This window comes from Nicotiana sylvestris, chromosome 9, assembly GCF_000393655.2.
Source record: "Nicotiana sylvestris chromosome 9, ASM39365v2, whole genome shotgun sequence".
Taxonomy (NCBI): Eukaryota; Viridiplantae; Streptophyta; class Magnoliopsida; order Solanales; family Solanaceae; genus Nicotiana; species Nicotiana sylvestris.
In genome coordinates this window covers 144065800-144076378 of record NC_091065.1, presented here as the reverse complement: position 1 = coordinate 144076378, position 10579 = coordinate 144065800, and the positions used below count along the sequence as shown (strand labels likewise).

The 10579-nt window shown below is 38.1% G+C and overlaps 1 long non-coding RNA gene across 1 annotated transcript; it reads right to left on the bottom strand.

The window, feature by feature from the left end:
* Positions 1–7706: 7706 nt before the first annotated feature.
* Positions 7707–9976, bottom strand: LOC138876902 (uncharacterized). Its single transcript, XR_011402215.1, has 2 exons — positions 9386–9976; positions 7707–8208 (listed from the first exon to the last, which is right to left on the bottom strand). It is a non-coding gene; the product is annotated as an uncharacterized lncRNA (long non-coding RNA).
* Between the last annotated feature and the right edge of the window lie 603 nt (positions 9977–10579).

Below are 10579 nucleotides of genomic sequence, written 5' to 3'. Positions count from 1 at the left end.
AACAGCCATGTAAAGCTCCTCTTAAAAAAGAGGGACAACCAAAACTTCGACCCTAGAGGCCAAAAAAAAGAGCAGGGAAATTTGCTGCGAAATTGCTGAAAAAAGCAGCAAAAAGGCAGCCAAAAGTCGCCCAAAACCCACCCAAACCAGCTGGAAATTCAAGCTCCAAAAGACACCGAAACAATCCTCAAACCCAGCAAAAAAATCGTCCATGTCCAGCACCCTTTTTCAGTCCATTAACACAGCTCTAAAATCAGCCAAAAACCAGTCGCAACAGTACTAAAACAGCAGCAGATATCAGCTGCTAACAACCCCGAAAATCAGCTCTAATGCTACCCAAAGCCAAGTCTAAAATACCCCTGACACTTCTCCACTTTCAGTCAATTTCGTGCTTCCGACAATGTTGTGCCATTGGAGGTTCTCGGTGGTGGTCGTCGCTCTTGGTTTGGTTGTTTAGTTCCAGCAATTTTAAAGTTTGGATTCAATCAATACAAGGTATATTTCTACACCAATTTTTAATATGTTGTTTGTTTCTTTGTCTTTTAGCCATGTGTTTATTTTAGTTTTTTTTAAAATGTGATGATTGTTTGTTTTCTTGTCTTTTATCAACTTAATGCCCTGAATCAGTAGATCTAATGAATTAAACATATGTAAAAATGTTTGTCATTTTAAAAACATAAGCAATTTTGCTAAAATATATTTAGATTAGGTGAGACGGTGGGATTTATCGGCACTGGACTAATAAGGATTTGGACTTAATTGAAAAGAGGCTTAAGACATGTAATTCCTTTAAGTGACTTTGGCCAAAAAATCTTAGTAATAATCAAGTGTCATTAGTTGTGTATGCGTATGTGTGACATAGATTTTTGACGCACCAAAAGAGTATATGTAGCCAAATATAGTCAATAAAGCGACCGTGCTAGAATCACGGGACTCGGGGAATGCCTTATACCTTCTCCCCGGTCAATAGAATTTCTTACCCGAACTTTGTTTTCGCGGACCGATTAAAATAGATTCAAGCCTTCCTTTAACTAGGGATCCAAATAAATGGTGACTTGGAACACCGAAAAAATCAATTCTAAGTGGCGACTCTGAACAATAAAATAATCCCTATTCAAATTTTGTCACTTTAATTGGAAAAACTCTTTGGCTCATACACATATTATTATTATTTTGAGGGGTAGAAAAGGGGTATGACAAAAGGGATTACCTCGTCATTGAAAACACACACTCTATGTACCATATGAGGAGGAAAATCTTAGAAGAGGTCAAAGAGGATGCTATTGATATCGATGATGAGATTGCCAAGGCGTGAACACTGGAGTTAATTGCTCGAGAACATCTCCCGGCTCAACCTAGTGCAAATGACTCTTCTAGTGCCTATTTCAATTTCTCAAGAACAAAAGAGGAACTTTAATACAATAACGATGAAGGCCAAGATCATGTGTCGGCGGCAGATCCGCCTACTTCTATCAAGGGCTTAGATGACTCTCTTCCCTCGAGTTCCGTTGGCAACAGAGTTTTTTCTTTTTGCTTTCTTTTCTTTTGTTGTTTTCATTTGTTTTGTTGTGCTTATGTCGTTTGGCATGCTTGATAAATAAAAAAGACCTTTTGTTTAAGCATTGCAGAAAGTTCATTTTTTTTGCATCGAGTTAAGTAAGGCTTCGGGCATGTTTTCTTCCGATAGCCTATGGGTTCTTGGCATAAACTCTTCTGAAACAAACACTTTACTCTAAGAGTTTCATAAGAGAGGGCCCACTTATGTTTATGGTTCTCTTGCATAGGACGTCGCCTATTCATTCCCGCACTAGCATTTGAAGTTTTTAGTTCACTTTCAAATGAAAAAACCAATTCATCATTTGGACAAGAAACATGATTAAAAAAAGGACTTAATTTTATTCCTTCTATCTTCAAAAGTACATAAGCATTTGTTTTCTAAAAGAAATGAAATTGCCAATACATGTGGCTAATTTGTACAACTTATTTCTGCAAGGCTAGTTGTGTAGTCCCTCATTCCAATGAGACATTATTATTCTCGGATCTCACAGTCCCGATTTTCATGGCAATCAAGTTGTCATATTCTCATACTATTCCCCCGCCCAGTGTTCGAATGCAAAAAATGCAAATGGGAATAATACTAGAAGTGTTGCTCCTTTGATGGAAAACACTTGTGAATGGTCGGATAATATTTGGTTCAATGGCAAGCTTTGTTTCCCATTAGGAACTTTGCCATCGAGCCAAAGATTATCTAACCATCCCTAGTGGCTTGTTGTTTCAGTGCCTTGTCATTTATAGGTCATAAGTTTGCCTATGATGCTCCTTTTGTAGTATGCATTCTATTGCTTCCTCATTAAGAACGTTGCCAAAAAAAACCCAGTTCGGACAAAAACTGGGCGAAAGAAAAAGAGTGCAGCACATGCTTTCAGTATAAGTAGGATCCATTTGCAGTAATACCTTTTGAAATGAGTCATGTTCTAGTTTCTCGGCAATTTGACTCTGTATTGGTTCTCTAGTTCATATGGCCCTTTTCTGGTAATAGCTAAAACCCGATAACTGCCTTCTCATGTTGGACCTAGTTTTTCTGCATTGAGCTCCCAGGTGTTCTGAGTCACTTTCCTCAAAACCAAGTCTCTCACTTTAGAATAGCAGAGATTGGCCCTCCGATTATAGCATCTTTCCATCCTTTGTTTCTGAACCACCATTCTTATATCCGTCAAGTCCCTCATTCACCAAGCTCCAGTTTGACCAGCAATGCCTCATTATTTACTTCTTCATCCACCCGGATGTACCACAAGGTCGGTTCTCCTACTTCCAGTGAGATCAGAGATTTTGTACCGTATACGAGAGAGAAAGATGTCTCCCTCGTGCTCGACTTGGTTGTTGTCCGGTATGCCCATCTTCGGACAAGTTGCCCTTGGCTGATTCCAACCACTTTTAGAGGCTTTGAATAATAACCTTATTGGTTGATTCTGCCTTCCCATTTGTGCTCAGATGGTATGGTGAAGATGTGATTCTTTTAATTTTCAGATCTTCAAGAAATCTTGTGACCTTGGAGCTTATGAACTATTGTCCGTTGTTGCTGGCAATCTAGTTCAGTATTTCGAACAGCAAAATTATGTTTTCCCACAGGAAATCGACCATTTCACGCCTGCTAATCTTTTGGTAGGCACTTGCCTCAACCCATTTAGTGATGTAATCAGTTAAAACTAAAAGAAATCTTACCTTCCCGGGAACCGGTGGCAACGACCAACAATATCCATCCCTCATTTCATGAGGCCATGGGGACATTATTGAATGCAGTAGTTATACCGGTTGGTTCACCAACGGTGCATGGCGTTGATACTAGTCGCATTTATGAAATAATGCCTTTGCATCTTCTTCCATCTGAGGCCAATAGTATCCTACGCTAACTAATTTTAGCACCAACAAATCTGCACAGGAATGATTCTCACAAATCCCTTCATGAACCTCTCTCATTATGTAATATTCCTCCGAGGCTCCTAAGCATCAAGTCAACGGGCCTTAGAATGACCTTTTATATAGCTGCCCCCAGAAGCTGTAGCCAGTTGATTTGGTATGGAATGCCCGGGATGCATTCGGGTCTTTAAGCAGCTTGCCGTTTTGAAGGTAATTGATGAACTCATACCTATAGTCCCAAACTATATTTCTTGTATTCACTTCACAATAACCGTCCACGTCCAGTAAAGAATGCATGAGGTGTATAACAGTGCCGGAATATAATCCCTACAGTGCCGGAATATAATCCCTACAACTCTGCGGACGACCCCAAATTGGCCAATGCATCAGCTTCTACATTTTCTTCTCGGGATGTGAGTAATCGACCATTCCTTAAACTGTGTGTGGAATATTTGAACTTTAATCACATATTGTTGCATGCGTTCCTCCTTTGTGTCAAAGCTCTCATAAATTTGGTTTACCACCAACAACGAATCACATTTGATTTCTATGACCTCGGAGTCAATTCCTGTGCCAATTCGAGTCCTGCAATAAATGCCTCATACTTGACATCGTTTTTAGTTAAAGGAACAATTTTTATGGCATGCCTCAGGGTTTCTCCTGATGGCGTGATTAAGACCACCACGAACATGGATCCAAACTCCTGATGTCGTTTTTTACACCATCACCACCTTTTTCGCAGCTAGAGGTAGTAACCCGAGACTGAAATCGGCCACAAAGCCAGCCAAAACATGTGACTTGATTGTAGTCCTAGTGTACAACCCGACCGATCATTTTGAGCATTTGCGTTCCGTTCAGCTACTTGATGTCTTGAGTAGCTTAGTATAATTTATTATGACTTGTGTGAATTGTCGGTTTGGTTTTTCAGGTCATTCGAAAGTTATTTGAAAGAATGAATTTCATGTTTGAAGCTTTAAGTTGGAAGAGTTGACCAAGTTTGACTTTTGTGTACTACACCCCAGATCGGAGTTTTGATTGTTCTGTTAGGTCTGAATGGCAATTTTTGACTCGGGTGTATTCCCGGATGTGCCTTTATATATTTCTAGAAGGTTTCGACGCTAATTGGCGAAAGTTGGAAATTGAAGGTTTGGAATGTTCATAAGTTTGACCCAGAGTTGACGTTGATGATATCGAATTTGGATTGTGGTTCCAGGAATTGGAATAGCTTAGTAATGTCATTTGGGACTTGTGCGCAAAATTTATGTTCATTCTAAGTTGATTTAATATGGTTCGGTACAAGTTTTGGAAGTTGAAAGTTCAAAAGTTCATTAAGTACGATTTGAGGTGAGATTCATGGTTTTCTCATGTGTTATTTGAGGGATTGAGTATGTTCGTGTTATGTTATGGGACTAGTTGGTTTATCTGGAAGGGGTCTTGAGGGGGCTCGGGTGAGTTTTAGACGTAGTTCGGATCATTTTGAATGGTTTACATTGTAGTTTTCTGCTGTTACTTGTTGCTTCTGGTGTTCTTCACGATCGCGAAAGGTGTTTTGGTCTACTGAGAACTTGCTCTTAGTGTTCGTGTGAAGATGAACGCGTTCGTGTAGGTATGGGTCTGGTCTTCATCGCATTCGTGTTTGCATTAGACGCGTTCATGCAGTGGTATGGGCTGAGCTGGACAGGGGGGTGGTTTCATCTTCGCGTTCGCGATTTTGTTCCATCGATCGCGTAGTTTTGTGAGCCTTGTGTATCGCGTTCGCGAGGCTATTCCTACGATCACATAGAGTAATTCTGGGGTAGTGCATTATTCTTCTTCACGATCACAATGTTATTTCCGCAATCGGGATTCATTAATTCGTCCAGTGAATATAAAGTACTCTATTTCGGAGGTTTCAACCATTTTTGCATAGTTGGATCTATGGAGCTCGGATTGAGATGATTTTTGAAGCGATTTTCACCATATGAATTGGGGAAAGTGTTCTCTACTAAGTTTTGATTATATTTCATGAATCTATCCTCGTTTTTTGCATTGGGTTGATGATTTCAAAGAGAAAAATTGGGGTTTTTGTCTAAGATTTGATAAAGTGAATTTCTGAGATTTGTACACCAATTGAGAGTCCGATTTGAGTGAAACTAGTATGGTTGGAATCGTAATTGAATGGATTGTCAAATTTTGTGAGTTTCTCGTGTTTCGAGGTTTGAAGCTCGGGTTTTACTTTTTGGTTGACTCAAGGCTTTTGATTAAATATTCGACCTTTATCGATTGAGTTTATTTCCTTTGGCATTATTTGATGTTCTTTAGTTGATTTTGCTAGTATCGAGCCGTTCGAAGGTCGGTACGTGTGGGATGGTATTTCTATAGTATTGTTTGGCTTGTTCGGTATTGGATTCGACTTGTTATCAACATGTGATCATTTTTTGGGCTGATTGGCATGATATTTGTGAGCCCTAGACACTAGAGAGATTGATGACTGACTTCGGGCCTGAGAGCCGTATTATGAGTGAGATATGTTGATCGGGTTGCACATTGCAACAAACATTATGGCTATATGTGAATCGGGTTGCATACCACAATAGGTCTTATGGCTATATATGGATCGGGTTGCACGCTGCAACAGGCCTTATGACTATATGTGGATCGGGATGCACGCCGTAGTAGGCCTTATAGGCTTTATTATTATTGTTGGGATCGGATTGCACACTACAGCAGGCACCATAAAGTGCTAAGAGACTGAGTGTGTTGAGTGACTGAGCCTGATGAGTGGGAATGTGAGACAATGACATTGAGTACTCTAAGAGCATGAGTACATGAGTTCATCGTTGTGATGCATTACATTTGATATGTATACTTGACATACATGCAAAGAGATACATTTCCTTATGTTACACGATTTTTGTGGTATTTATGAATTCACATGCACATTGGAATGTAGGCATAGAGACGTACTTCCTCTGTTCCCCATGCTATCTGAGATTGAAATATCTTATCTATTGTGCAGCATAGAGGAAGCATAAGTTAGGGGATCAAGGCTAAAATACTCAAAACGACCAGCTGGGTCGTTACACTTATCTTTGCTCCTCTTCGGGCCTCCACCGAAGAGAAAACCAGAGTTTTTGAAAAATTTAGTAGGGGAAGCCATAATAATAATGTGATGATAGAGATTTTCGAAAGAGATCGGAGAGAGATGAAAACAGAAGGAGGCTAAATTCAAAGAGGTTAAGAAAGTTTATGAAGTTGTTAGAAGTGAAAGAAGAAGAATGAGGCATATAAGTAAAGGTATAGTTGGCTAAAATCGTGGTCATGATTACCTCGAGAATTGGAAAAAATATTGCTAAATTGTGGGGTAACACGTGTTCGGGGTGTTAAATGCAAGGAGGTGTGAGTCTTGTCAAGCGTTAGAAACTATCCAGAAGGGTTCAGGAAATTTCCCGCCATGAAAGGAATCTTCACCAACTTCCCGATGACACAAAGATATATCACCAGAAAGCAGGGGGGCTATGTGTATAGGGTAAAATTAGTTTATATTAAATGCTCGAATAATGGCGTGACATGTGGAACCAGAGGCAAACAAAAGATAAATCGATTGGAAACCAATACCGAGGATAACACCTTCGGTTGGTACCGGATAGATCCTAAGGGAAAGTGGTCAACAAATGCAAACGAAAGTTTATCACTGGATGGTATTTAATGAAGAATATTCCTAAGTATTAAATATGCATCCATTGTAGAGAATTTTGGTATTCATGGCCTACGTTACATATTCATCAATAGCCCCCTTTATTGTCATTTAAAACGGGCTTGATCCTAGGATCTTGTTCCCTATGTATAGCTATAAATAGTGGCTTCAACAACCACTGTAGGACACGAAATCGCTGGCAAACCTTATGCTCTGTGTTATTCTCAAGCTAAATAATATAACTTTATTTTCAGTCTAACATTGTTCTTATCATTGTCTTCGGAAGTCTTTCTCCCGGAACCAGTCTGCTTGCTATTTCTCCCGATTTCAACTCCAAGTCTTATATTTTATTTTATTTTATTTATCATTTTGGGATCAAATCAGCTTCCTTGTCTATAAATCACACAACAATTCAAATATGTCGTTTTACGGGTAAACAAATAGTTGGTTCACAATTTTATACACCTTATTTTGGGGTTTGCCTTGAGGTTATTAAGGCTTAGTTTTTTTTTGAAAGAAACTAAGAGTACTAAACTTTTAGTGCTGAATTGCATGTTTAGCTTTTATACACGATTAAAAAAATAGATCTTGGACCTAGCTCAATCCCAAAAACTAGCTCATAAGAACTGTCCAATATTATATAAGATATCTTCATGTCCCCAAATAACCAACGAGTGAACTCAACATTATATATTGACGCCACTCTAAATAAAAGTGGGCTCTACTGAGGTAATTAACACACTACACAAACATAATCTTCATTACTCATCCGTTATTTATGAATGCAGGTATCTACTTCAACAACTGGGTAGTCCACATATCTCGCATACATACAGGGAGCTAAACTCAGTGGCGGATAAACTAGCAAAACATGGATCCACCCTACCAATGGAAACCACACCTACGATGTTTTTGACTCCTCTCTTTTTGCGGGATGATCTAACGCATGACTGTATGGGCACTACACAGTTGCGGCTCTATACAACTCAGATGGCCAGCAGCCAAATCGTTTTTGATTTAAAATCAGCATCAACTAATACTACTACTCTGGGACAACCTTATCCGCCTGTTGTAACATCTTTTTGTCATGGAGAACCGTCGAGTTCATCCGTTCCCTGTAATGTAATATAGTAAAATTAATACAAGCATCTTTTCCTACCAAAAAAACATTATATATTGACAATGTAAAGAACTTTATACTTTAGGTCAACTCAGAGATAATTGCATAAAATCACCTATGGTAAGTGTAGGTCAGCTAGCTAAAAGATAAAATAAGCGATCTTACAACATATTACCATGCACTGAGTGTAGCATTTTTCCTTTTCTTTGTCAATGTATATAAATTAGATAGTTCCATGATTACTTTTGTTAATGTGGGAAATATTGGGCAGCATCTTTGAATAGTGTTTTCTTTTCGAATTCTTTTGACAAAGACCAAAGTTTGAATAATTGTTGTTTTGCAAATGGAAATATATAGAATTTAAAATGGACCAAATATCTTGGTTTACTTAATCTTAGAAAAACATATCATGGTCTTGTGTAGCACAGTTAGTCTTACACATACACACTAGTTTGTACCTGCCATTACCATAAAGACTCTATGCTGGTGGAAAATATAACAATAAAAGAAGAATGAAAGTTTCCCTAAGCTAATGAAGACCGCAAATTCCACCTCTTTCTCAATCGGGATTGCAACTACATTTATGCACATATGGTAGTGGAATGAATATTATAAGCTGCGGCCAAATGTGACTCCTGAAAATGAGATAAATCGTCACCATCTTATTTTATTATGGCAACTCTGAGCATTACTCGCGTGCAAGTAAATCCTAATAACCAAATGAGTTTAAAATCTGAGTGGGAATTTTTTTTACATTATCAATTCATTTAAATGGTAATTACAGATTCATGCAAAGTGAAGCTAATTAATAACCCTAAAATATGTCAATATTGTGAATAAAAAAAAAGGTTGGATTACCAATTTTATATTTGAGCAGGCTGCCTATCACTTCTAAAAGCCACATTCATTTAGTCTACATAAAAGCAAGCTTATCATGTCGCTCTATAAGAAATCAGTCATTATTAGAGCTAAGTTTAATTTTCAAAAATTATAGAGCGGTCAATCCTTTTTAAGCAAAGCAAATTTGATACGTAATTGGAAGTTGAGCAATCAATTCAGACCGATTATTCTAGAATTTACCTTAGGAGAGAGACCCCAACTGACACGAATAAATATATACTAATATCATTGAAGAGACAAAAGAAATGAGTAATGAATGCGTCAACGCTTACTTGCTACAGTAAGCCACGACCCAAAGCGAAAAAGAAGCTTGTACTAATACTAAGCTTGCTATATAAATATGCCTTCTAGGGTTAGGGTTTTCCAATGGAATAATATTATGACGTGCTGTAGCTAGCTGAGAATTTTCTGCCATACATGTGCCATCTCTCTTTCCAAACTAAAGAGATGACAAAACGTCAAGTGATTTTGAAAAAGGATGACTTTTCAGATGACGACTCAACAAATTCATCATTTACTATTAGGACAGTGAGATATAGAGAGTGCCAAAAGAATCATGCAGCAAGTGTTGGCGGATACGCGGTTGATGGGTGTCGGGAGTTCATGCCATGTGACGAGGAAGGAACTCCCGGCGCCCTTACTTGTGCAGCCTGTGGCTGCCACCGTAATTTTCATCGACGGGAAGTGGAAACTGAAGTTGCTTGTGACTGTTCCTTCCCGACTTAAAAAAGTAAGTTTAACTTCTCTGCACTGACAATGTGCTATTATATGTTTGGAATATGTAAGATGCCCTTGCGGTTGGGCTTATAGGAGTGAAGGTTGTTTAGGAACCAAGGGAAGGCTTGTTTCTTTTTTTTTCTTTTTTTGATGTTCCATTTAAGTAGTGTTTATATAAGTGAAGGTGAGAATGTTTGTAATGATTTGCGTGGTTGATTGTTAAGACTGAATGATATTGTATGATAATTACATGTTTGGGGAGAAAAGATGTGGTGCTCTTTGACAAGACATTATATGGTCTAATTTTTCAAGTTTTGTGCAAGAAATTTTTAGGATTATATGTTGTTGCTTGCTTTCATTAGTTTGAAATTTTTTACCTATTAGTGTAAAAACTAATGTATTATCCATAAGGAGTTCGTGAAGTATTACACAACAAGCACATTTTTCTAGCTAGCAGTTTGCTCCTAAAAATGTTTCTATACAGAAGAAGCGATGTTGCGGAAAAGGCCTGGGCTTTTTGGTCAAGACAAGAAAGAACCGACATATACTTCTTACAATTAAACAAAGTTAAGTAATGTATACTCGCCTGAATCCATAATTTAACCATGACAAGTTACAGCAGATTGGTGTAAATACTGAGTGTGAGCAAGTTTTTTGAGAAAAGGATACATGTTTGTTTTACAGAAATAATTTTATCTGCACTTTTGTTTTAAATTTATCTGAGAAATAATCATCCTTATGTTCAAGAC